Source organism: Mesocricetus auratus, unplaced genomic scaffold, assembly GCF_017639785.1.
Source record: "Mesocricetus auratus isolate SY011 unplaced genomic scaffold, BCM_Maur_2.0 Super-Scaffold_100004, whole genome shotgun sequence".
Classification (NCBI taxonomy): Eukaryota; Metazoa; Chordata; class Mammalia; order Rodentia; family Cricetidae; genus Mesocricetus; species Mesocricetus auratus.
The window spans coordinates 41651033-41676977 of record NW_024429189.1 but is presented as its reverse complement, the minus strand read 5'-3'; the positions used below and the strand labels follow the sequence as shown (position 1 = coordinate 41676977).

General features: G+C 46.3%; 2 long non-coding RNA genes across 3 annotated transcripts; one reads left to right on the top strand and one right to left on the bottom strand.

The window, feature by feature from the left end:
- Positions 1–6512: 6512 nt before the first annotated feature.
- LOC121140388 lies at positions 6513–14917 on the bottom strand. Of its 2 annotated transcripts, none has more exons than XR_005877198.1 (3): positions 14752–14917; positions 11880–12125; positions 6513–7594 (listed from the first exon to the last, which is right to left on the bottom strand). It is a non-coding gene; the product is annotated as an uncharacterized LOC121140388 (long non-coding RNA). The 2 variants fall into 2 exon arrangements; XR_005877199.1 differs by lacking the exon at positions 14752–14917 and adding an exon at positions 13614–13699 and having other exon boundaries at positions 6514–7594.
- A 5064-nt stretch (positions 14918–19981) lies between these two features.
- LOC121140181 lies at positions 19982–22568 on the top strand. The gene is made up of 2 exons (XR_005876987.1): positions 19982–20783; positions 21522–22568. It is a non-coding gene; the product is annotated as an uncharacterized LOC121140181 (long non-coding RNA).
- The last annotated feature ends 3377 nt before the right edge of the window (positions 22569–25945 follow it).

Here is a 25945-nt window from a genome sequence, read left to right as displayed (position 1 = left end):
TAGGGAGGAAAAGGGTCAATGGAACGCTGGCCAAGTTAGGACAAAATTACATGTGTGGTGTGTGTGCGTTTAAATGTAGGTTCCATATACGAGAAAAAATACTTGTGGTATTTTGCCTCTCTGAGTGTGACTAGTTTTGCTTAACATAATGATCTACAGTTCTATCTATTTTCCTACTTAGGTGGTTTTTCTGAACCCCCGAAACCACCAAGGGACCAGATCCGGTGCAAAAGCAAAGAGTCTTTTTAATTATGAGTTAGCTCATGTCCTCCATCTGTCCAACACAGCAGGTGGAGTAGGAGGGACCCTAAGTTGCCGTGGAGCAGAGCATACATTGGGGATAGAGCAAGGGGGAGCCTGGGGGGGTCTGCTAGTTGCATAGCAACATTTCAGGCTTGGTGCACCTCCGGGCTGGGGGAACCTGTCCTGAGTTCATTGGTTAGCTACAGCTACAGAATGGTTGCTAGGCCTGCAGGCCATTGAGGGCTGTTGCTACTTACTGCATTCCACTTTTATCAGTAAAGCATCCAGAGCCCGCCAGTTCTTCCCAGTAATTGCCCCTCCCACCCCCCTGTAGCACAGGCTGCTGAGTCAGAGGCCTATATCTTGCTGGCTCTTTTCTGTAGCCTGCCATGGCTGCCAAAGTGTGTGTGGAGGGAGGAGTAGACGGGAGTCTGGGCCCTTCAGTAGTAATTTCATTCTTCTTTGCAAATGAATAAAATTCTGTTGTGTGTATACCACCCCACACCACTCATCTGTTGATGGCTGCTGGTTCCATATCTTGGCTATTAAAGATGCAGCAGTAAATGTGCTGTGTGTGTATCTCTGTGGCACATTGTCTTAGAGCCCTTAGTATGTTTAAGTCAGGGGTGTATTTAATGTTTTTATTACCTTTTCTTCTTTTTAGCCCATTTGTACCTTCTCATTGTGTCCCTGTAAATGTGGCAACACTGTGCAGATTTATAGAATCAACTTCCAAATGTATGTCCTCAACCCGATAGACTTCCAGGGTCTTTGCCTGGAGAACAATGAAGCAGCTTTGGGGGCCCTGATGTTCTGTCATAAGCAAAACAATCATACTCTAGCATCCACCCAAACACTGGAATGAGCTTTGCAACAGGCCTAAAGGTTACACACTTTTCCTTCCTTCAGGGGTCTTAGTTCTTAAGGTATTCAAGACAGATCTAGAGATCTAGTTCCCGGAGTAGGCATGCCTTGCTTGCTTAATTAAATGTGAACTGAACAATTTTACCTTCTGCATCACCAGAATGAAAGCTCTAAGTTCTCTCTCTCTCTCTCTCTCTCTCTCTCTCTCTCTCTCTCTCTCTCTCTCTCTCTCTCTCTCTCTCCTTTTTGAGACTCTGTGTATCCCTTGTGATTTTTTATTTTTGTCTTTACCTTGTCCCATAACAAACTAGAAGCATGAGTAAAATACTAGCATTTGATGATCTCAGTGTATCTCAAGTGATTTATCCAGCATGAGTGCAGGGGTTTGATAGGAAATGGCCCATAGATTCATAGGAAGTGGCACTATTAGGAGAAGTGACCTAGTTGAAGTGTGTAGCCTTGTTGAAGGAAGTGTGTCACTGGGGGTGGACTTTGAGTTTTCAGATGCTCAAGTCAGGCCCTGTGTCACCCTGTGTCTCTCTCTTCCTGCTGCCTGAGGATCTGGATGTAGAACTCTCAGCTACCTCTCCAGCACCATGTCTGCCTGAGTGCCGCCATGTTTCCCACCATGACAGCAACGGACTAAACCTCTGAACTATATATAAGGCAGCCCCTGTTGGAAGCTTTCCTTTATAAGAGTTGCTGTGGTCATGGTGTCTCTTCACAGTAATAGAAATCCTTAAAAAAACAATGAGGGTACTTCCCACACCCTTCTTTATGGATTGGATATGAAACACTCCCCATAGGCTCCTGTATTGAACACTTGGTCCCCACTATTGTAGTTGGTCCCCCCCGACTTTGGGGCCCACCACCCAGCTCTCAAATAAATACACAGAGACTTATTCTTTTTTTTTTTTTCAGCATCCAAATCTGTATTGAGGAAATGCGTGTCTAAAGGGGTGGGCCTGGGGCCCTCATTGCACAACTTGTTCATTGGCACTGCCTCCAGAATCCTGGGACTCTGTCATATCTGGAAGCTCTGGAGGACTGGAGAAGGGCTCAATGCGCAGGGCTTCCAAGGCATCATCTGCTCGAATGGCCAGGCCCAGTGGCTGGGGCCTGTGGCCATGCTGTCTGGCTAGCAAGGCCACACTCGCCCAGAGTGGTGGTCTTGTGGCACCAGATCCATCATGGCGGCTGCTTCTGGCTCCCATGCTCCACCCCTTCCTGGCAACCCAAGCATGGCCAGCTGTACTCTGAGACTTATTCTTACTTATGAATGCCCAACCTTAGCTTGGCTCGTTTCTTGCCAGCTTTTCTAACTTAAATGATCCTTTAACTATGTTTGCCTCTGCCGTGCCCGCTGCGCAGCCTGTATCCGAGAATGTGTGGAGGGTGTCAGGATTGATGACACAGAGACCAGAAGGGTCCTCAAGAAGGCTCTTCTTTATTCCTACCCTGGCTGGTTATTATATACCCTGACACCAGAGGCGGTGGTGGGTGGGCTAGAAAGAGGTGGTTAGTCTTTGGAAAAGGTCGAGGTCAGGGTGTTCCGTGGGCAAGCCCTTTTCAGGAACTTATTGCCCCGGGTATTGTATTGTTTTTAGTAAACATGTTTTTAGTAAACATTGTCTTACAGCTTCCTGGTCCCAGGTTGATGGGGAAGTGGGTCTCTGGCCAAGGTCTGTTGTCCCCACAGCCTCTGGGCTTTTTGTCTTTCTTTATTCTACATGTCTTTCTTCCCTTCTTACTCCTCGGCTGGCTGGGTGGCTGGGTGGCTGGCTGGCTGGCTGGCTGGCTGGCTGGGTGGGTGGCTGACTGGGTGGGTGGGTGGCTGGCTGGCTGGCTGGCTGGCTGGGTGGCTGGCCCCTGGCATCCTCTTCTCCTTCTTTTCTCACTCCTTGCTCTTCTTTCGAGCCTAGATTTCTCCTATTTATTCTCTCTGCCTGGCAGTCCTGTCTACCCCTCTCATGCCTAGCTTTGGCCATTCAACTCTTTATTAGACTAATGAGGTGTTTTAGGCAGGCAAAGTAACACAGCTTCACAGAATTAAACAAATGTGACATAAAAGAATGCAACACAGCCCAGACTGATGGCTGGGAGGACAGCATGGGACTGATCCAGACCCCCTGAACGTGGGTGTCAGTGAGGAAGCCTTGGTAATCTATGGAGCCCTGGGTAGTATTTATCCCTGGCATACAAATGGACTTTGGGTGTCCATCCCACAATGAGGGATGCTCTCTCAGTCTGGACTCTTGGGGTAGGGCCAAGGCCCTGCCCTGAATGAAATGACAGACTCTGGAGATCCCCCATGGAGGGCCTCACCCTCCCTGAGGATTGGAGTGGGGATTGGGTGGCCATCTGGGGAGCCTGGTGGGAGGGGCAGGGGAGGAGGAGAGGGAGCTGGGATTGACATGTGAAGCAAGCTTGTTTCTAACTTAAATTTAAAAATGGAAAAAAAAAGAATGCAACACAGCTGAGCTGTGGTGGATCATGCCTTTAATCCTAGCACTCAGGAGGCAGAGGCAGGTGCATCTGTTTGAGGACAGTTTGGTCTACAGAGACAGTTTCTTTGGTTCCAAGACAGCCAGGGCTACACACAAAGAAACCCTGTCTCAAAAAAAGAATGCAACACATCTTGGCATCATTAAAATAATATTCCACAGTATAAACAAATGCAATACATCTTAAATTCATATTCTACAACACTATTTTAGAAGGTTCTGGAAACTTTAAGGGATGGGGTCTAGCTGAAGCAAAGAGGTCGCTCACTGGTGGGACACAACTTTGAAAACTGTACCTATTCCCTTGCCCTGTGTGGAGGTTAAGAAGGCCGCCTTACAAGATTCTGTTCACAGGATGCACAGTGCCGCCCATGCACATGACCAAGCAACTGTGAGCCTCTGAACTCAAGAGCCAAAATAAACCTTCCCCCCATACACTGTCTGTGAAAGGTCTGGCTGGAACACCCCAGGCACATGATTAGTGTCAGAAGAAAGGCAGGCTTGAGAACTTTGAAGTCAACCTTGGTGGTCGGGATAACCCTGACCACAATCAAAGAATAAATGAAACAGAAGACCCCCACCTCCTACCATACCTTTCCAGAAGGCTTCCCTGTTAGTAATTTATTTCTGTTTTTTCTGCATGGCAAATATTTTCTGCATTAATATAAATACATATGCATGCATATTGTTATAGAAAACTATTTTAATCATAAATAAGATTATGCTCCACAGCCTGCCATGAGACTTCCTATTTTATGAGTGTTCTTTGTGTGCTCACATCTGGACCTACTTCTGAGCTTTTTGATGGCTGAGTGGTATTTCTTTTTATGGCTGCCCCATCCTAAGACAAGAATGAATGAACTCCAAGAGCTCTTGGCTGATTGCACGATTTCATAAATGTATGGAAAATAAGCCAGCACTACATATTATTTAATTGTTTAGCCAGCCATGTGTTGTGCACATTGAGATGTCTAACTTACCACTTCCCAAAGGGCTGATGAATGTCCTTAAACTTGCACTTCCTTGTAAAGTCACTGGAAGGAGAAAGCACGAGGCACAGAATTGCTGGGACAAGTTAAGTGTCCTCAGGTTGTCTGGAATGGTTCTGCCAACTTACATCTCACCCACCTGTGAGTCCTCCGGGTCCCCAGCTCCTAATACGAGCACCAATGACCTTTTTGACTTTGCCCATCTGCACAGGTTTTAGAAATTCAATCTCCCTGGATTTCAGTGGGCACCTCCGTAACTGTTGATGAAAGTGACGGTGATTTTTACACATTTGCTTTTTATTCTGCTGCTTTTTCTTCAAGCAGCTTATTCATGCACTTTGATTTTCTCTTCAGTTTGAACAAGCTTCCTGAGGGCACCGAGTGAGAGTCAAGTGAAAGTTTTGCAGGAGTGCTGTGGCCCCGGCGGTTTCATATCCCTAGTGACTTGTACCTCCTTGACAAAAGCGACTTGGAAAACAAGAAAGGCTGTGGAGAGGCACTAATTTTCTCTGGTTGATTGAGGGGCTTTTGTTTGTTTGTTTGTTCCTTCCTTTCAGCTAGATAGAAATCATCTATTTCTCCAGCATGGAAACCAACTCCCCGAGAACTGAAACTTCTGATTCTATCATTTAATCCAATCTAATAATTACCCTGGCTTTCCTTGGTAATTAGTGATGATAGATTGCAGACTGGTAAAGCACTTTTTAATTTTAGTTAATTTTTAAGTCTAGATGACTTTACTAAAAAAAAGGCAAAAAAAACTTTTTGTTTTTTGTTTTGTTTTTACTCATCTATTGTTCCAAAGATCTGGATCTGTTTTGTTGTTCCTTTGTATGTCTGAGTGTGTGTGCATGTGTGCGTGCGTGCGTGCGTGTGTGTGTGTGTGTGTGTGTGTGTGTGTATTGGAGCAGGAGGACCTTCCACCTCGTTTGAAACAGGGTCACTGTTCTGCAGTTTGTCGCTGAATATGCAAGACTAGCTGGTTTCTTCTTCTGAGCTCTCCTCCCATCTCACTGTGGGTGCACTGGGAACTCTGGTGCACAACTCGGACGTGTGTCCTGAAGCTGCAGATTGGCCTCATGCTTGCCTGGCTATCATCCCCTGGCCCTTTGTTTAATTTCCCTTTTATTTTTTAATACAGGATCGCATGGCATTGTACAGGCTGCCCTCAAACTTCCGAGTGCTGGGTCCTGCGCAGCGTGGTCCTGGAAACGTGACTGGAAAAGAATGACGACAGGTGGGCATGCAAGAAAGCCGGGATCAACTGAGCTGTGCTCGTGCTGAAGGGGGTCGCCAACTGCACAGCTCGGAAGAGTAGTGGGTGGAGTGAATTTATCTTGTGCAGCACAGGGAGGGGCAGTTGCTCTGGACAGGAGGTCTCTGCAGGGAGCAGTCTCAGGGTGCATCCAGGCATCCAGAGGAGGAAGCAGTATTGCTAGGTTTTGCTCACACCGGCCAGTCTTTGTAAACACGAGTACTTGAACCGGCGGAAGACTTTGCCATTCCTCTGACCTCACCTGGGGAAGACTTTGCCATTTGCACGGGTCTGAGGCATGGCTGCGCTCACATCAACAACATCCACTGAATCAGGACTTCATCTGCTCCCCGCACCTGAGCTCACATGATCAATCGTCCCGCTTCCGGTTCCCAAGCAGTGGGACTAGAGCTTTGCACCACCATGTTGGACTTCAAGCTAGACTCTTGATCTTCAAGTGAGTTTCACAGTTTTACAAAGACCGTTGGGATGAACGCCTCAAGATTTGACTTCTGCTCAAAGTAGAGAGCCCCGTGATAGGGGCTTGCCTTTCTTCAGGCTCCTCTCCTTCTAGATTAACCTCCAGAAACTTCCTCAATAAGCCTCTTGTTCCCCCACTGTACAGCCTCCCCCCTCCCCCACCGGCTTTCTCAGAACTCTGTAACAATCAGTACATAATTATCCACATACTGGTTGGTTTCACATATTTCTCTTTATTCATTTTCATCTTTTCTTCCCTTTTAAGTTAAAATGCTCCTACAGATTAGGTTTTGCATTAATTATATCATGTGGCGTAACAAATTACCCCCCAAATTTAGCATCTTAAAACAACATCATCTAGCGGTTTCTCTGAGCCAGAAGCTCCAGCATGACTGTGCTGCAGCCATGGATGGGCTTGGCTGAGCTGCAGGCTCCCTTCTGGGGTGGGGGTGGGGCCATCCTCACAGAAGCCAATTGAGACTCTTGGTTTCTTGCCACCTGGACTCCATAGCCCTGCTCCAGGAGTCATTCAGGAAAGTGTGACACTCATCCAGATCGCCTTTGAGAGCCCAAGAAAGAACAAAGCAAAAGTTGTACTGTCTTTCATGCAGGCTTCGAAGTCACACAGTGTTGTTTTTCCAGCTACCTCATTGGATACATAGCCCTCCACAGAGGAGAGGTGTCAACACCAGCACACAGGAATTATGTGGGGCCATCACAGAGCATAGCCAACTCAGCACAGGGACTCTGTCTTCTCTACATTCCTTTTATCAATCATGTTGGCATGAGTATGGTCACTGAGAAGAACCTAAGTACTTGGCAGTGCACACCAGTAATCCCATCACTGGGGGGGCGGGGCTGTGACCATGGGCACGCAGGGCCAGTCTGTTGTATGCAGGGAAAGTGTTTCTCAAAAGAACAAACACTGATCGCAGAACTATTGTGATGAGTCAAGAAGCTGATGGGTTGGCACATGAGAGCACAGGGTCTTGAGCTGCCTCGTTACTGTCTGGCAAGGTAGAGTTTTGCACGTGAGTTCATTGAGTCTGTCGTGGAGAGGAGCCCTCTGGCTCACCCCTGCTTGTTAGGACGTCAGAGCTGTGACTGACAAAATAACCAAGTCCTCTGCAGGCCTGAGGGGACTCTCAAACTGGAATGACTTTTGGGTTTCCATCATGGAAGTTGCAACACTATTAATCAAGGCCCAGATTTAATTCTCAAGTTGGTCATTAATCATTTGCCAGCACACCAGTGATCTGCTGAATGGAATATTTTCAAATATTAAAGTTCTGAGAAATCCTACAATAAAGAAGTTTGTTTCCCAAACTGAGCGTAAATCTCAGTTCAGAGATTGCAATCTACAAGAAACTGATTTTTGAATCTGAACGCCTTTCTTCCAGACTGAGGGGGAAAGTTCCTTAAGTTCCTTCTTTAATGGAACTCTCTCACCTACCCTGGGTTGTGCCCAACTCCTGGGATACCCATGTACTCTCACTTTGGGCACACATAGTCACTGCTCAGATGCCCCCAAACTCCTGTCCGTATGACTCTGCCGGGTCTGAGGCCCTGGCTTGCCCCTTGCGATCTACTCAAGTCTAAGGAATCCTCTTGCTTTGAGGTTGAATAGCTCCCTCTCCAGACCCGGGCCTTGCTGCTTGCTCTTTCCTCAGGCCTGTCTCACACATCCACTCTAACTCCTGGAAGCCCTCAGGTTGCAAGCCTGGTCTAAGTGGCCTTGCTGATGTCTCCCCACCCCCCTGGCATTTGGCTTAAAGGCCAGCCTGAGGTGCTGCTGAGCCACAGCTAGACACTGTCTCCTCTACTCCTGCCTCCCCTCTTCCCTTCTCCCCTCTCCTTCTTTCTTGTCTCTTTTCCTTTTCTTTCTCCTCAAGCTCTTTTTCCAAGTTGGGGTGAAGACCCTGGATTCTCCTGAGCATGAGGAGAGGCCGCAGAGACTTTCCCTAGCAGTGATCACTGTGCTTACAAGGGAGAAGGTTAAGAGATGGAGAGATGATGAGGGGGTCACACCTGAGAATACCTGTCACCCATCACACCAAGGAGACAGTTTTGTGGGTCATAGTCTGGAAATTCTGCAAATGGCTTCCCAATGGCCTATTAAGAAGCCAGGTGGATGCCAAGGGGGTGGCCCTACAGCCTACAGTCTGGTGACAAAAAGGAGGACAGTGGGAAGCCTTTTCATCTGCAGATTCCAGTCTGCCCTACTGGAGGATGGGCGCCAAGGCCTGGGCACAGCTGCTGGGAACCTCTCGGCCTGCAGTGAGAGCCTGAGGGCTTGTGGGAGGAGATGTTGCTATTCTTGGTGGCTTTTGAACACTTTTTAAATGAGATTGCACATATCTCCACCCATTGCACTTGTTTTCTACAAGGCACCACTTTCTTCGGGGCTCTTTTGAAAAACATTCAGCTCCCTACTGTGAGAGTATGAGGCTCTGAAAGCATCTTAAAGCCCATCAAAAACTTAACGTATTGACTTTGAAGTGGGACCAAAATGCGAGGACTCCACCAGAATAAAATATCTCCCAAACCAGTTAAATAGGCACCACTTAATAGCCAGCCATTTCTAAATTGTTTCTTTTATATAGGGTAGCATTTACATTGGTGGTAACTATGGTAACAGATCCTAAGGACCTCTGTAAGATCAGCAAATTACCAGGTGCTAATTGTAAATAAGGAGACAAATAAATAGCTTATAATTTAAATAGCAGCGTCTAAGAGTACCATCCCCAGATTCATGGGTTGGTCTGTACCCTCTGACAAAATAGTGTCCTCTCATCCATATTTAGCCATTTTTGCCTCTAAAAACTAGACTCACTAATGGACATGTTATCCTTTTACTGATGAATTTATAAGAGTAGAAAATGCTAAGACAATGCAATCTGATAAACTGAATGTTAGTGCCATATCATCCTGTTGTAATCATTGAAATACAGTCTATCTATGTCTGCTGGGAATTGGTTCCAGGAGCCTTGTGGATACCAGAAACCCATTTGTGCTCAGGCCCCTCGTAGAAAATGACATGGATCTGCAGAGACCCTCCGCCTATCCTCACGTGTACTTTAAGTCATCTCTAGATTGTTGGTGTCCAATACTGTGCAAACACTATGTAGAGCCTCCTATACTGTGTAGGGTATAAACGAGGGGAAGTCCCACACATGCGCAATGCAGAGGCAGGTTTTTTTCCCCATTACCAACTGCAGCCATGGATGCAGAAAGCACAGCTATTGAGGAAAAATGTACAGATGAAGGTTTCAGACCACCACTAGATCATCTTTGTACTTTCCCCATAAGGATCAACTTCTCCAGCCCTGGTGAAGTTGCCCAGACGGTGGCAGTCCTCATATGTCGTATCTGTCTCCAGCAGTGTTAGGTGGCAGTCGTCATATCTGGACTCTGTGGTCCTGGCCTAGCACTTTCTACTATCTGCTCTTCCCTCAATGCTGTTGGCACTTCTTCATCGAATTAGACCGTTGTCAACCTTCCGGATGCTGCCACCCTTTAATACAGTTCCTCATGTGTGATGACCCCAACCACAGTTACTTTCTTTACTACTTCATAACTGAAATTTTGCTACTGTTATGAATTGCAATGCAAATATCTGTGTTTTTCATGGTCTTACCTGACCCCTGTGAAAGGGTCCTTCAACCCCCAGAGGGGTCGTGACCCCACAGGTTGAGAACCACTGCATTAGACCATCACATTTATTCTATCCCAGTTAATATGTCTTAACTTTATTATGAATGTCAAGGGCTCCATTTCTGACTTGTCAGTTGTAAGTGCAGACCATAAGTGTTGAATATGACTAACACATTAGTCTACTGGAGATGTGGGCATAGAATGCACAGCAGTGGGAAGGGTTATTTTTTTTTCTTCCACTTTTTTTGTTTAGTCTCTGAACATCTGGCTGGAGAAGTGTTATCTGGAAGACATTAGTTTTCACTTTCCTCCAGTCACAGTGTGTCAAGTGTGTTAGAAGTGTCTAAGGACAAAAATATGTTTGTTCCTTGTTGGTTTCCACTCATTCACCCATCCAACCATCCAACCATCCATCCATCCATCCACCCACCAATCCACCCACCCATCCATACACCCACCCATCCATACACCCACCCATCCATACACCCACCTATCCATACACCCACCCACCCATCCATCCACCCATCCATACACCCACCCACCCATCCACCCACCCATCCAACCATCCAACCATCCATCCATCCATCCATCCATCCACCCACCCATCCATCCATCCACCCATCCATCCATCCACCCACCCATCCAGCCATTTCACTATTTAGTCTTCTCATGGTTCAGCCCATGTGTGGGGTGGCAGATGAAAGAACATAAGCCGGCCATATCTTTCTTTCTGCTGAGCTCAAAAGTAGAGGCTCAAACTGTAAACCCTGAGCACAGTCTAAAACAACACAGGTAGACCTCACCCGGCTTAGGCTAGACAGGAGAATTCTAGTGAAGAGATGAAAATGTATAGAGGAGAAACTGAGAACAACCTCTTGTGGGCCTCCTGCCCGAGACTGCCATGGAGCAGATCAGTCAGTCCCCACCTAGCTGGGGAACCCTGCACCAAGGCCTGGCACTCTGAAAATGCCCCTTGCCCAGCCATCTGGTCTCGGGAACCCTGTGATGTTCACGTGGCGTTGAGCCCTTTTGTTCTGTAGTGGGGAACAAGAGGGAAGGGTGGAGAAATCCTGGCTGTCCCAGCCTACTGCAGCCTGGGGAAGGGAACTTCCTAGCTCTGAACCTCCCTCCATTTTTTAATCCTAACGCTTCCTTCCTGTCGGTGTTGCTATGAAGGTTGGAATAGCTAATGGAATCAGGCCAAGGGATTTTCTTTGACTTTTCCACTAAAGGTATTTAAATGTGCTCGCTTGGAGGTGCCCTTCAAAATAGTTCAGAGGGAGCTGGAGAAAGCGGTTTAGCACTAAGAGTGCTTGCATCTCTTCCAGAGGACAGAAGTTGGGTTCTCAGCACCACTGCACACTGCTTGTATCTCCAGTTCCAAGGAAATGGGGGGCCCACACCCACACTCACATTTGCATACACCCCATTACCACCACCATATACTTACAGGTAAAGACAATAAAGACAAATCTTACAGAAGTCGTCTTAGGGGAGGAAGATGAGCATTTCAGTTAGAGGGAAAGGGGTTAGAGACGGGAGGATGGGGCTGGCTGGCCATCTGCCGGGCAGGAGGGTCAGCCCACTCAAGTGCGGGGAGGGCAAATGATCTCTTCTGTAAGCCCTGCAGGGCTCCCAAATGGGGAGGGGGCAGGCATGGAGAGGTGGTGGTGACAGGAAGGGCCACGCTCTACAGGACTGAATGCGCAGAACAGGGACCCGAGGCAGAAAAGTGAGCCATGCATGCGGAGCCGTCTAGAAGAAGGCAGGAAACGCTCACAGGCCTAGTGGCTCTTGAGTGAGGGTCACACCGGGGTCACCCATCTTGACGAAGCCCCTAGTTATGTCCAATTCTTCCCTGCCCATCATTTCCCTGCCAGAGCCACCAACCTGGGGATCCTGTGCCAAGACGGTGTCATTCTGAGCCTTAACTCCACCGCTAGAAGCTCAGGAGAAAGTGGGGCTCCCTTGGAGGTTGTCAAACTCCGGCCCCCAGCAGCGCAGGCTTCTAGGAGGCTCTGAGGAGCCCCAGGGAGCCGAGTGGCAGCCGGCTGCGGGCCTGCCTCCCAAGCCCGCCAGCCTGTGGTCCCCAGCAGATGTCAGTCTGGGAACAGGAAGCAAGCCTGTTTGGGGTTTCTGAAAATAAATAAATAAATAAATAAATAAATAAATAAATAAATAATACCCACAACCACAAGAATGATCTTTTATCCCAAAAATTAAAAAAAATGCTTTAATGACTGCGGCATTTAGCACATCGGGGGTTTGCATAGTTTTCAATTATGCTCAATTCTGAAAGGAGAGTACAGACTCTGAGCCTGAATGGGGAATTGTGAGACTGCAGGGTTTTTTGCTGTCTTAAACATTCGCTTTGCTACTTTAAGGAGAGAACTGTAAAATAGAAATAATAATATATTACTTCAGCACTACGGAGTAGCATTAATATTGCTGTTGAAACCTAGAATTTGAAATGAAGATGGAAGTACGTATTTGTGCATACTCTTTGTTCTTAGAAAAATTATTTGGAGAGAGGCAAAAGGCCTCCTTGTGCATGTGCGCAGAAGGCTGAGGTGCCCTGGTCAGGGAGGCTAGTTCCCAGGTACCGGTCGGGTCCCTGGGTACAGGGAGCACAGCTCTCAGCTCTGATTAGGGCTCTTATGGCTTGCTCAAAGCCACCGAGATATTCTCTTCTTCTCTTTCTTGTTTTCTAGAAATGGGGAGAAGACAGAGGAAACACGGTGGATCAGAACAGCAGGAAATAGATCTTAAGAAGATACACTTAGTTTGATATGGGACGTGGATGCTTCGAGTTCTCACCCCTTTCGCCTTAAAAAAAAAAGTAACCAATGATAAGGAGCTGGTCAAGAGCGCCTATCGCTCTTCCAGAAGATCTGATTCTGTTTCTGTTCCTAACACCCACATGAGGTGACTCACAACCACCTGTAACACACACAGACACACACACACACACACTTTAAAAGAATGAAGATAAACTCCTAAAATCACACCAAATGTAGTTTATACTTGTGGTAAAGAAAGTGAACATGTACTGGAAATGTGTGATCAGAGAGCAGTGATGTGTAGGAGGCAGTATAGAGGGAGGCTGGGTGAGCTTGCCGGAGATAGGAGCAGATTCCAGTGTTCCTCTCCAGCTGGCGGGCTGCAAGGGTGCAGCTCAGCTTAGAAGGCCTGTCTGTCAGGTACAAGGCCGGGGTACTAACCTCAGGACCTCAAAAGCCAGAAACAAAAGCCACAAACAGCAACAAGGAAGCAGCCAGGCTCCCTGGTTTGTTACATTGCACTCATGTGTTGGATTATCACACTATACTTAACAAAACTACACATTTTTCAGACGTAACTTAAAAGCAAAGAAACCTCCGCAGTCTCAGTTGTAAGTGCTTCCGGGAACAGATACTGGATAAAATATAGCGACAGGTGGCAGACAAGCTTCACTCTTTTCATGCCTACCATTAGGTCTGGGTCCCATGCAGGCTTTCTCTTCCCCTTCTGGAAGGGAGAAGGTGACACCCCGAGTTTCCCTCTGGTTACCAATTAAAGGGCCCCTTCCTCCTCCTCTATTAATATAACATAGCCAAGTTTTCTAAAGCAAACATCACGGCTTACCATATGGGGAGCGAATGGCCTTTGGAGGCATTTCTTTAGAGGTTCACCACCATCCAGCCAGAACCGGTACTGCTTGTCTGCGACCCATTTCCTGAATACAGCCCTGCCCACGTGCTCTTTTCCAAGGCGATCTGGCAACCTGCTGGACTCCTAAACTACCTAATGCCTTTGCCATGGAGTATCCTTGCAGCAGAACATTCTTTTCTCACAAGCACAGGACACCAGACTCGCCATTGCAAACAGCCCAACAGCCCAACTCTACAGCTCCCTGAAGCCTTCCTTGAACAGTAAGGCCTTTATGGATTGACCACGGGGATCTCCCATTTGATCTGTGTTCCCTGAAGAGACTTGATTCATGTGCGTATCATTTTCCCCAGCGTACGCAGCAATAATGTTTGATGAGCTGTTTGGAAGTGGGGGCAGTGGCCTGGGAGAAAGTATTTATTTAGTACATTACCACAGTCATGCAAAGTGGGCACAGTCACTTCCACGTTAATAAATGACAAAACTGAGGGTCAGAGAGGTTCTGCAACCTGACGAAAGTTACACAGCCAGGGAGGGATAGTGTAAGAATTGGAATCCAGCCGGGCATTGGTGGCGCAAGCCTTTAATCCCAGCCCTCTGGTGGCAGAGGCAGGCGGAGTTTGAGGCCAGCCTGGTCTACAGAGCAAGTTCTAGGACAGCCTCCAAAACAATACAGAGAAACCCTGTCTCGAAAAACAAACAAACAAACAAACAAAAAAAGAATTGGAATCCAGGCCTGTCTGACTGTAGCGCAAGATGATCTGGAATTTGCTATCTAACCCAAGCTCATCTCAAATTTATGATCCTCCTGCCTCAGTCTGCTTAGAGCCAGGATTACAGGTGTGCACCACCATCCCAGTCAGTTGGAATGCCTCCTGCAAAACCAGCGCTGAAATTTGGAATAGGGTTATAAAAGATGGTGGCCATCTGTTATAACCCTATCTCACCCCTTGCTCTTTAACATTAGCGCAAGATGACCCTCAACAGAGCTTCATCTTTCTAGTCCCCAGAACTGTTTGTTAGTCAATATATTTCTGCTTGTTATACATTGCCCAATTTCACGATTCTGCTGTAGCAGTACACATGTTCTAAGCACACATATTTTAAACTTTACCTGGTGGAGTGAGGGATGTCTCTGGCCATCGTCAACATGTGCACTAGGACCTGGAAGGTGCCCCAGAGTCTTAAGGAGGGCCCAGCACGTGCCAAGGCTCTTCACACAGAGACTGGGATGCATTTCTGACAGTCATCCATACCTTCCGCCTCCATCTTTTAGTTGGAAAACTTAAAGGTAGGGGAAAGTTCATAATGCAGTGAATATTTAAAATGCTTAATGAATATCTTGAATGACAGATTAGGTTGTATTTCCCCCAATTTACAAGTACCAAATCCTTGGGATTTGTATTTCTGTGATTCCTAACACTTTTGTTTTGTTTTGAGTCAGGGTTTCTCTACCTAGCCCTGGCTGTCCTGGAACTCACTATGTAGACCAGGCTAGCCTTGAACTCACAGAGATCCAACTGTGTCTGCCTTTCAAGTGCTAGGATTAAAGGAATGTATCACCATGCCTGGTAGTTCCTAACACTTGATTCCTAAATTTTTCCCTTGAGAAAACGGATTCTCTTTGATAACCACCATATAACTGCCTCACCCGATGAGTTTGACACTACATTAATAGTTTGATAAATGGTCTGTGTTCAAATTACTTGACAGTTGTAGTGTGCCTTTTGCTATAAGTTTCCCTGACTTCCCATTCTAATCAGAAATGTTATACTTTTCTTATTTTGATTTTTTGAGACAGAGTCTGTCTATATATCCCTGGCCTGGAGCTTGCTGTACATACCAGTCTGACCTCGAACTCAGAGATCTGCCTGCCTCTCCTCTGAGTGCTGGGATCAAAGGCACATGCCACCACTACCCAGCCAGAAATTTAATCTTCCATAGCTTAGAACAGCTTGACTCCTTTTCCACTATGCTGACATTGTTAGAGTCCAGGGTAGTTACCTTAGAGAATGTCCACATTCTCTATCTGTCTCTTTCTTCCTGTCACTCCTGACAATACTACAGTGGTGATGATGTTTTCTAGTGCCACTGTATCTGGAGGCACATAATGCCAGTCTGTTCCATGGTGATTGACACCTTCAATGGCTGAGATAGTGGAATTTACATCCTTTCTGTCCTTCTTCCTTGAGTGTGAGCTAGACTTAGCAACTTTCTTCCCAAAAGTAGAATAACTCAACAGTTATGGAATGTTCATAGATGCTCTACTCACAATAGCTAGGAAATGAAATCAGGCTAGATGTCCATCAGCTGATGAACGGATAATGAAAATGTGTCACATATACACAATTGAGTTTTATTTGGTTGTAAGAAAAAATGAAATCTGCAAGACAATGGATGCAACTGGGAAAATTTATACCAAGTGAGGTATTCCTGGTCCTGCAAGAAGAACACCATGTGCTATCTCTTATTTTAAGATCCTTGCTTCAAAGATTTAGATCTGTGTGTTTGGTGGGAGTACCTTAGAGTCCCAGAAGCTCGAAAGGGCACAGCTTGATGATAAGGACCTATTGCTACAGGCAACCAGGGATGCAGGACATAAAAAGTTGAACTGGACCACCAGATAGGGTGGTCATGTTGCGCCAGTGAACACATCCTGCCTGGCAGGTTAGTGTTGTAGCCCTCAGGGGTCCCAGCTGGGTGAGACATAGATGATGCTTCTCCCCCAGCAGCCTGCAGAGCACTTCCTGGCTCTAAAAATGCTAGCCTGCAGAGGGGAGGCTTCCAGCTCAGATCTAACTGGGTGGTTTTCCTCTTCTTCGTCACTGTTGCCACTGCTATGGTGTGTGATCTACAGTATACTATGAAAGCGCTCTATCACTAGCCTGTACCTCCATACCTGCATTACTTTATGTTTTGACACCCTGGTTGTCTCCAAGGTTGGTGAAGGTTCCTTCCACCTGATGACTGTAGGTGTCTTTCCTTTCGGACTCTCTTTGTATTTTTCCCTGTACCAGAGCTACGGCCAGCCTTTTCTCCAAGGTTTCTTTTAGTGAGTGGCTTTCAGAGGTTTGCTCACTGCCACTTGGATGCTCACAGACCTTTCTGGTGCATAGAGTAAGGAAATGCGTTTTGTAGACGTGCTATCTTTTGTCTGTGGCACAGTGGCTGTACCCAATCCTATAGCTGCCTCAGCTGTTGACTGCATTTCAGCTGCTGCTGCTGAAGCCACAGCCCTGGGGATCCTTTGTCTCTGGCAGCCACAGCCTCCACGGCCGGCTCAGCCACCTTCGTGTAAGGAGAAAAATGTTTTACCTAAGTCACTATCCTCTTATTTTACTGCCAAAGACTCAGGATCCAGATGCTGGGGTGAAAACCTGCTAACTCAGAGAGGCAGAGAAAACAGTCGGCAGACCTACCTCCTCTGCTGGTGTCTCAGAAAAAGAGCTTCTCTCCCACCATACCAAACCCAAATGGACTGCCAAACTCAGAGTCCCTCCCTACTGCTTCCTGAGCTTCTCTCTGTCCCTCTTCCTGACTCCTCTTACTCTCTATGGTTGCTTCCTGTCAACTAGTTTCTTGCCCCACCTCTTGACCTATGGTTGATTATATTTAATCCCATTTACAATAAACAGAAGACTCATGAATTAAGGGTGTGCACTAAAGCCAGGCCACACCACAACTAGAGGCAGGTTTTTCCGGTATATAACCCAATCTCAGAGTTCGAAGTGTGATCAAACATCCTGCAAAGTGGAAGTAAATAACTAAATGAAAAGGTTTTTTGGTTTTTTGGTAAGGAAACTTTCTCTAGTTCAGATCCAGTTTCACGGTGCTCTCCCTTACTTTCCCATTCTATATTTGACATTTTCCCTCCACAATGCTTACTTCCTGTCAGCAGCAACATATTTAATCTTATATTCTATCCTGTAATTGCCCTAAATGCCTTCAGAATTACTACTCCAGTGTCATTCCCAGATCAACACCTTCTAAAAACATTCAAAACTCTTTATTTCTGTTGCTCTTAAGCTATATCTTTCTGAAGGTGTGGATTCAGAATACTGTATTCTTGAATTGGGTGTTTTCTCCTTTGTGGGTCTATCATCAATTCATATACAGTTAAGTTCTTTATTTTTTCTATTTTCATTTAATATTTTTCCTTTTTTATTTGTCTTTTTTTTACACCTTTTACATGTTAAGCAATTTAGAATATGAGGACTGAAGAGATAACTCTCTTTTGGGGGGGTCGAGACGTCGAGACAGGGTTTCTCTGTGGCTTTAGAGGCTGTACTGGAACTGCTCTTGTAGACCAGGCTGGTCTTGAACCCACAGAGATCCACCTGCCTCTGCCTCCCCAAGTGCTGGGATTAAAGGTGTGCATTCCTAACTCTTGTTGAGGACCTGAGTTCAAATCCTAGAACCCATGTTGTGTAGCTCACAATTGCCTGTAACTGCAGATCCCAGAGTCAGGTAATCTTGCACCTCTAGCCTCCATGGACATGCTAACATCTGGACACAGACTTACATATGTATACTAAATCTAAAAAAACTAATAAAATGAATCTTTTTGTAAGACCCTAAGAGAGTTATTTCAAATATGAAGCTTTTCTGTTTTGTTTTGTTTTATTTTGTTTTGTTGAGACAGGGTTTCTCTTTATTTTTGGAGCCTGTCCTGGAACTCGCTCTGTAGACCAGACTGGCTTCGAACTTACAGAGATCCGCCTGCCTCTACTTCTGAGTGCTGGGATTAAAGGCGTGAGCCACCAACGCCCGGCAATAGAAAGCTTTTATTATATATAACATATACATGTAATATGTACATAGATACATATATTACATATATATATGTATTGTTTGTTTTTGTTTTGTTTTGTTTTTCCAGACAAGGTTTCTCTGTGTAACAGCCCTGGATGTCCTGGGCTGTTACACAGAGAAACCTTGAGGCCAGACTGGCCTCAAACTCACAGAGATCCACCTGCTTCTGCCACCAAGTGCTGGAATCAAAGGCGTGGACCACCACCGCCTGGTCACTTTTATGTTATATTTTATGTAAATGTAAAGGTATCTCACTAGTCTCCCTCTAGCCTCATTCTTTCCTCCTAACTGGGCTCCTCCCAATCCCTACATGCATCTACTTTTATTAGTGTTGGTTTATTTCTTTGAACAACTAGTTCATATCCATTGTACAAAGAAGTGGGTTTCATAGTGACACTTTGAGCTTTAGTTTATTTTTTCCTGAATGCCTTTTATGTATATAAAGAATAGTGTGCCACATCTGCTCTTCGTTTTTTCTGCATTTACTATATCACAGAAGCACTCCTCTGCCCGTCCCCTTCAGCTGTGGCTCTTTACCGTGGGGACGATTCACCATTTATCCTAGTAGATCTCATGAAACTGAGCTTCTAATATTGTGTTGTGACAGATGGTCTGCCATGAACGACCTTAAAGGTGTCTTATTTCGTGGACACATACTTGCAGGACAAACTCCTGGAGTTAGGATTGCTGGGTCAAAGGTAAGTACATAGTGGTTTTACTATATGTTTCCAAGTTCCTCCCACAGAGAGTATACCCTTTTCACTCCCACTCATGAAGAGGAGGCCCCTTCCCCTGCAGCCGTGCTAACAGTGCATCGCCAAGCTTCTGACCCCGGCGAATTGATAGGCTAGTGTGGTTCCAGTCAGCACCTACTGTAAACTATCTATGCCTTTTGCCTGATTTCCTACCAAGTTGTGACATTTTCTCCAATATTTAAATGTCCCTCATATCACCAATATCACAGATAAAATTGTACCCAGGATAGATTTTATAAGAACTTTCTCACAGCCTTTTAATTTCCTTGGGAGGCAATCATTTCTGAATAAGATTGTTGAATTTATTAATGTTTTACTTGTATTGCATTTACACGTCTTATTTCTCCTTAGAAAACATTTAAGTGTTAGGTTTGGCTCAGATGGGGCTTTATGTCTTGTGACACTTAATGATGTCCCCTCAACTTTCTCTTTTTGTATTGTCAAGGTGCTCTAAGACTCTGGAGTCCAAGCCATCCTCCTGCATTGGTCTAGAGAGGACGGAGGTATATATCACCATGACGAATAGACTGTCTCCCTTTGTGAGGCACAACTATAAGGCCTCTTTTTAAATCTGCTAAGAAGGTGACATGGGGAATGGGTCCAACCAACCTAATTGGTTTCTCATCTGATCTCTTTGGAGGACATGAGCCCAGGTTAAGTCATCCTTAGTACTGGCTGGGGAAGGTGAGTCTTGAGCCTCGAGTCACCCCTGTAACTTGGAATGGCAGGTGTCTTACACAGAAATTTTGAATCATGGACTTCCCCCACAACCAGGGTATAAATAAATCCACCCAAGTTTCCCCCTAACAGTCCCGTGGTTTCGTGTTTCACATCAGGATACCTGATCCACTTGGAGTTTACCCTGGTGAACAGCAAGAAATAGGGTTTTCTAGGCAAGGCAACCCGGTGGAACAGTAGGGAAAATGAATGTCAATCCTTATGGTGCAGGCCACTAGGTGGCGGTCCTCAAGGTTTGTTTCTTGCAAGAAACACTAAGTCTTCAAAAGATAAAGGAAATGACTCAAGATATAACCAACCAAGAAGACATCCCTCTGGGAAGTTTCCCTCATCGTCACAACCTTCGACTCTGGAGGCAAGCTCCGTGTTTCTGCTCCCCACCTCGGAAAGTATTTGCCCCCCATATTTACATTCTCACTGGAAGGTCACAGTGTGTGTAGAGACTGCCTTTGCAGGGATGTCACCAGGCCCAGGGGTAAATATGGGCCAGAGAAGGAAAGGGGTGGCAGTGCTGACTGCCCTGCCCTGAGATTCTGCAGCAGCTTGCAGCAGGAAATGACAAGACGCAGGTTTCCATTCCAGGGCAGTCACCAGCTGGCCCAGTTACTGCAGGCCCCTACTTGGCCTTCTGCCCTTTAGTTTCCCCACATATAAACGTCAGCCCTGCCGGTGTGCAAAGCATGCCAACGGGGTAGGATGGTCCATGGGTTGCAAAGTAAGAGCTACTGTGTAGACATGTTTTCCCACCATTACCTTTCATTTTGTCCTGTGTAGGTGTGTCTCTCTTGAATATGAAAAGGTCATAAGAACTGGTGGTTGAAGGCTGATTCCGGTTTATAAGGTGAATTTTGCACCTCTGTCCTGTCTTTTGAGAAAACAGTCTAGCATAACAAGAGCTGCCGAAGGGACCTAGGAGAGTCCTGCTCAGTTTTGCTCACATTGCCGCCAACCCTTCTGAAGGTGCATATGGAATATTCAATATGTGTAATTTTCATAAGTCTGATCTCTGAAGGGGTTCATGGGTCAAAGTACTTAAGAACCACTACCATGAAAAGGGGAGCCGGGCTGGCCTCAGAGTTTCTCCCCAGTCTGTTTCTGCAGTGACTTAAACTGGCATTAGCTCCTTCTCACACCCTAGGTGGGCTTTTACGTCTATTAATGTCACTTCCGGTTGCAGCTGGTCTGAAGAGAAAGAGAAAAGAGATACAGGCAGAACCCAGGGTATCTAGAAACCAAAGATAAAGTTTCAAGGTTAGGAGACAGACAAGTCAGAATGCCACCTGGATATGCGGAACTAACTCTTGGCGGTGCCATAGTGGTCCTCTTTCTGTTCCTGAGGTGTGTAGAGAGCTTTCCTATCCCAGGGCCTTTGCTGAAACTCCATTATCTAACTAGAATGTTCTGTCCAAGATCTTTGATTGGAACCGTCTCATCTTTGAGGTCTGCAGTGGAATGGATTGCCTTAGAAACATCCTTCCTGGTCACAGATTTCCACAGGCTGTATCGTTTTCCAAAAACAGTTATCAGCATGGAAAATGAACTTTAAAGATATTGTCTCCGTTGGTTTTTGTTCACACAGGCTGGACCCCTCCCATCTGAATGGAAACACCTTTGATCCACGATACTAATCCAGCGTCCACAGCAAGATCTCAAGCAAAGTAAGCGCCCGTTGCATGCTTATGAATGGATGGATGCACATAGCACAGTCAGACTGTATGTCCCTGTTAGAAATGCCACATCAGGGTCTCTGACTCCTCACTCCCTTGGTGCCTGTGTTCTCGAATGTGCTCAACTTGGGGCTGCTGACTGGATATCACACAACACGTCCTTCCCTGTAGCCAGACCTTCCGAACACTCAGCTTACCTTGTTCCAGCCTGCAGAGACCCTCCCTCACACTCACCTCCCCTTCCGGGGACAGACCCTCGTGCATCTTCTACTGCTGCTCTTGGAATCAACGTCTTTCTCACGGCCACCCGAGGCTTGGCTTTCCTAATCAGCTGACCATGCTCATCTCTGCACTGGACTCAAGTATAGAGGTGTGAGAGGCTCCTGGGTAACCTCGAGGAGACATGAGAACTCCCCCTGAAGCTGGTGGACCTTTGAAAGAAACAGAGCAATGCTGGTGTGAGGAGGAGATGGACCACAGCTGGGGAGAACTTTCTAAAGATGGTGGGTCACAAACAGCCTCTCAAGAACACAACTGGGACTCTGGCTGGTCTTAAGGAGCCTTGGGTAAAACACAATATGGCTGTCTAAGCCCAACAAGCCAAGTCCTTGGAAGAATTGGAATGATGCTACTTGGAGGTGACAAGGCAGCCTTATCCCTTATAATGCAACCATGTATTTGATAATTGTCCAAACTTGATCTGGTGGGCTGTGTTGTATCTTCACGGGTAAGTAAGATCTTGACTTTGTCATAGAGTAAAATACTGCCCACAGTTGATTATGTGACTTTTTTTTCCATCAAAAGCCATTGCCAAATGGTTGGGCAGGGGTTCACAAGGAATTGTTCACGCCTCAGAACTGTCTCATCCGTCCAGGTACCTAGCTGTATGGGTTGTTCTTAGCAAAGAAACACATGGGGCGCAGTATGTCACTCAGTATCATTAAAAATGTTTAAATGTGCTCGGCAGTGGTGGCACATGTCTTTAATCCCAGCACTGGGGAGGCAGAGACAGGTGGTCCTCTGTGAGTTCAAGGCCAGCCTGGTCTGCAGAGTGAGTACCAGGACAGCCAGGGTTGTTACACAGAGAAACTTTATGTTGGGGAAAAAAAAATGCTTAAATGTAGCGCCAGGTGCCTTCTACCTCTGGGGCCTGCAAAGGCGCTCAGTGGTTAAGAGCACTTGTTCTTGCCGAGGACCTAGTTTCAACCAGTTTCCAGCACCAACATGGTGACTCATAGCCGAGAGCATCTGACACCCTGTCCTGACCTCCTCCAGTATCAGGCCCACTTGTGGTACAAATACCTCCAACACACACATGCAAAGCAGTTAGACTCATAATGTAAATAAATCCAAAAGAGGGTTTTGAAAGTTCTACCCCGGGAGATTGCTTCATTTTGTACCGTATGCTATCTCAGCAGAAAAGAAAAAAAATGCTTTCCTGAAATGTGTCAATTCTATTCTTAAAAAGGTTCAGTGACCTATTTCTGTAATTCTCATAGACACTGAAAGAGCAGCAAGGTCTATTTAGGCTCAGCTGTCACTGAAAAGTGATGCCGCCAGATGTTGCCTAGAGAGGGGGCCACGCTGCTCTGCAGCAGAGAAGCGTAACTGAAGAGACTGCATTGTCAGGTGAGCCCAGAAGAAAGTAAACACACTGCAGCCAAAATTGACAGTAGGGGATTGCTTAAGAGCCAACCATTTCCTGAACAAAGGACCTAAAATGACAGATTGATGAGAGAGGAACTAAAACTCACCCACTAAGATATGGACAAACACTTGATCCCTCCAGTAATCCAGGAAACGGCAAGTCTAACGAAGGCAATTCGCAAAACCAACCTGTCACGTGGAAAGGCAGAATGGTGAGCACGAGTTCTGTTTACTCAGACATGTTCACTGTAAGAGAGTCCATTTCTTAATGAGATGTGTATTTTCTGAGTGTATGGTAAGGTATATAAGAGAAGCAAGCTTGCCTTCTACCTAAGTCAACATGCAGGCATGCATATATAGCCTATGAGCTTGGACATCCATGTTTTCAAAAAATTGTTAAAGATTTTGTTTTATTTTAAAGTGTGGGGTCGGGGAGGTGTGCGTGTGACCATAGGTGCAGGTACCCAGGGAGGCCAGTAGGAGGTTTCCTGGGATTGGAGTTATAGGCAGTTGTGAGACACCATAATTAGTGCTGGGAAAAGAACTCAGATTTTCTGCTAGAGCAGTACATGCCCTTAACTGCTTGGTTTTAATTTTTCTTTAGACGGGCTTTCGAAGAAGCCTATGTTACTTTGATAAAGGAGAGAGTTTTTGGGGTGTGAGCCATGTATGAGAGCCTTAAAACTGCCTCCTGATTAGAGGGCATCTCAGAAGCGACACCCTCTGAGTGTGCTGGGTCTGAACTCTCAGCTGCCTGCGTTTTGGCTGCTGAGTATCACATTCCAGGCTACATGGCAACAGCAGTATTTTGGAGCAAACTGCCTGCCTGGCTCCCTTCTTTCTGCAGAGTTGACATAATTGTCACCTCTTGAGGAAATAGTGAGATGGGGTACAGGGAATTCAGGCTGGAGTTCACAGTTGGTGCTTTGGTAAGGCAGGATCGGCCGGCAAGATACCGGGTGGGTAATTCGCTATTGTCTGGTCCCTGGCTGAGGTTCTTTCAATTCCTAGGGTCCCTGATAAACTTCCTCCCCTCCAGACAACACTGTCTTCCTCATTTCCTTCCAGTCAAACAACCTGAAAGGCAATCTTCTGCTGAACTTCAAAATCTGTCTCCTGTCCCTCATGACACCCACTGCCCTAACCTTGTCCTCACTAGGACCACCACTCCTGAGCTACTCTGGGCCACAGATGACTTGGTGGGGATGCAGTTGGGGCAATGATACCCAGCTTGGAGAAAGGGGTGATGTCAAGATAGCCCCATGTGCTCCTATCACCCTGAAAGAGCCAAGCTAACTTATCTCTGGGTGTTCAAAAGGCCTCCAGTGCCACCGTGGCAGTCCCTTGTCCTCCTTCCAGCCTCCCCAATCCATCTGGGACAGGATCCTCTTCGTGTTCTTCTCCTTGCCTGGTTGTTTCTCCTCCATGGACTCTGGAAATCTTAGACATTCCCTGAAGAACTATTCCTTCTGCAACCTTAACCTTTACCTCCTGTCTCAAGGCATCAATTACTTCCTGTTCCATCCCATCTTCCAAACTGAAATGTTCACAGCAGGGTGGAGTGACATGACCAATATCTGCATGGTATTGGGTCGGTTCCTTCACCTCCCTGAGGCCCAATTTCACATATAATATGAAGGGATGATCTGCCTTCCTGAGGGTTGTAGAAAAGGCATGGTATTGGCGGCCCCTCGCCCCTCACAAGTCCACAATTTGGGTTTGTTTGTCACAGCTCATAGAGTGACTGTGGGTCATCCTAGGGACCTCTTCTCACTTTCAGACCCATTCATGCAAAGTCTGGACACCTTCACTTGTTTTTTTTTTTCTGGCACCTTTAACCTTAATGTGTTACCATTAAAGTTAATGTGCTCAGACCAACCCGTATTCCTTCTTGCTTTAATTTTTCCCCCTTCACATGTCCTTGGGGAACGGTTCCATTGGTCACCCAGACTCTCCCTGGAGTCCTCTCTCTACACAACACCAGGTCTTTCACTGAATCCTGCCAACTTTACATCCTAAATGTCTTTCACATGACCTGACCTGCAGCTTGACAGACACGAGCAGAGTTCCTCAGGCTCAGACACTTAAGCTTCGCACCAAGACAACAAACCTGCCAGGATCCCGCAGAAACCCTTGAAATTGGCTCTGAACAGACTGGGCTCCAAAACACAAGGCAAAACTGAACTCACTGAGGGTAGTGGTCTGATTGAAAATGGCCTCCACAGGCTCATAGGAAGTGGCGATCTTAGAAGGCGTGGCCTTGCTGGCGTGGGTGTGGCTTTACTGGAGGAAGTGTGTCACGGGGGTGGGGTTTGAGGTCTCAAGCCAGGCCCAAGGACTCATTTCTTTCTTTTCTGCTGCCTGTGGATCTGGATGTAGAACTCTAAGCTACTTCTCCAGCATGTCTGCCTGTGTGCTGCCATGCATTCTGCCACGATGATAATGGACTAAAGTCCCGAACTGTAAGCCAGCCCCAATTACATGCTTTCCCTTCTAGTGTCTCTTCACAGCAGTGGAAACCCTAAATAAAACGCTGAGTATTTATTTCAGTGGCTATGAAATACAAACTATACTTTTATTTGTGTTTGTTTTTTGATACAAGGTCTCAGTAGCCCAAGTTGGCCCAAAGTACTATATAGCCAAGGATAGCCTTGCTGATCCTTCCTCCTTCACTTTTCAAATACCGGGA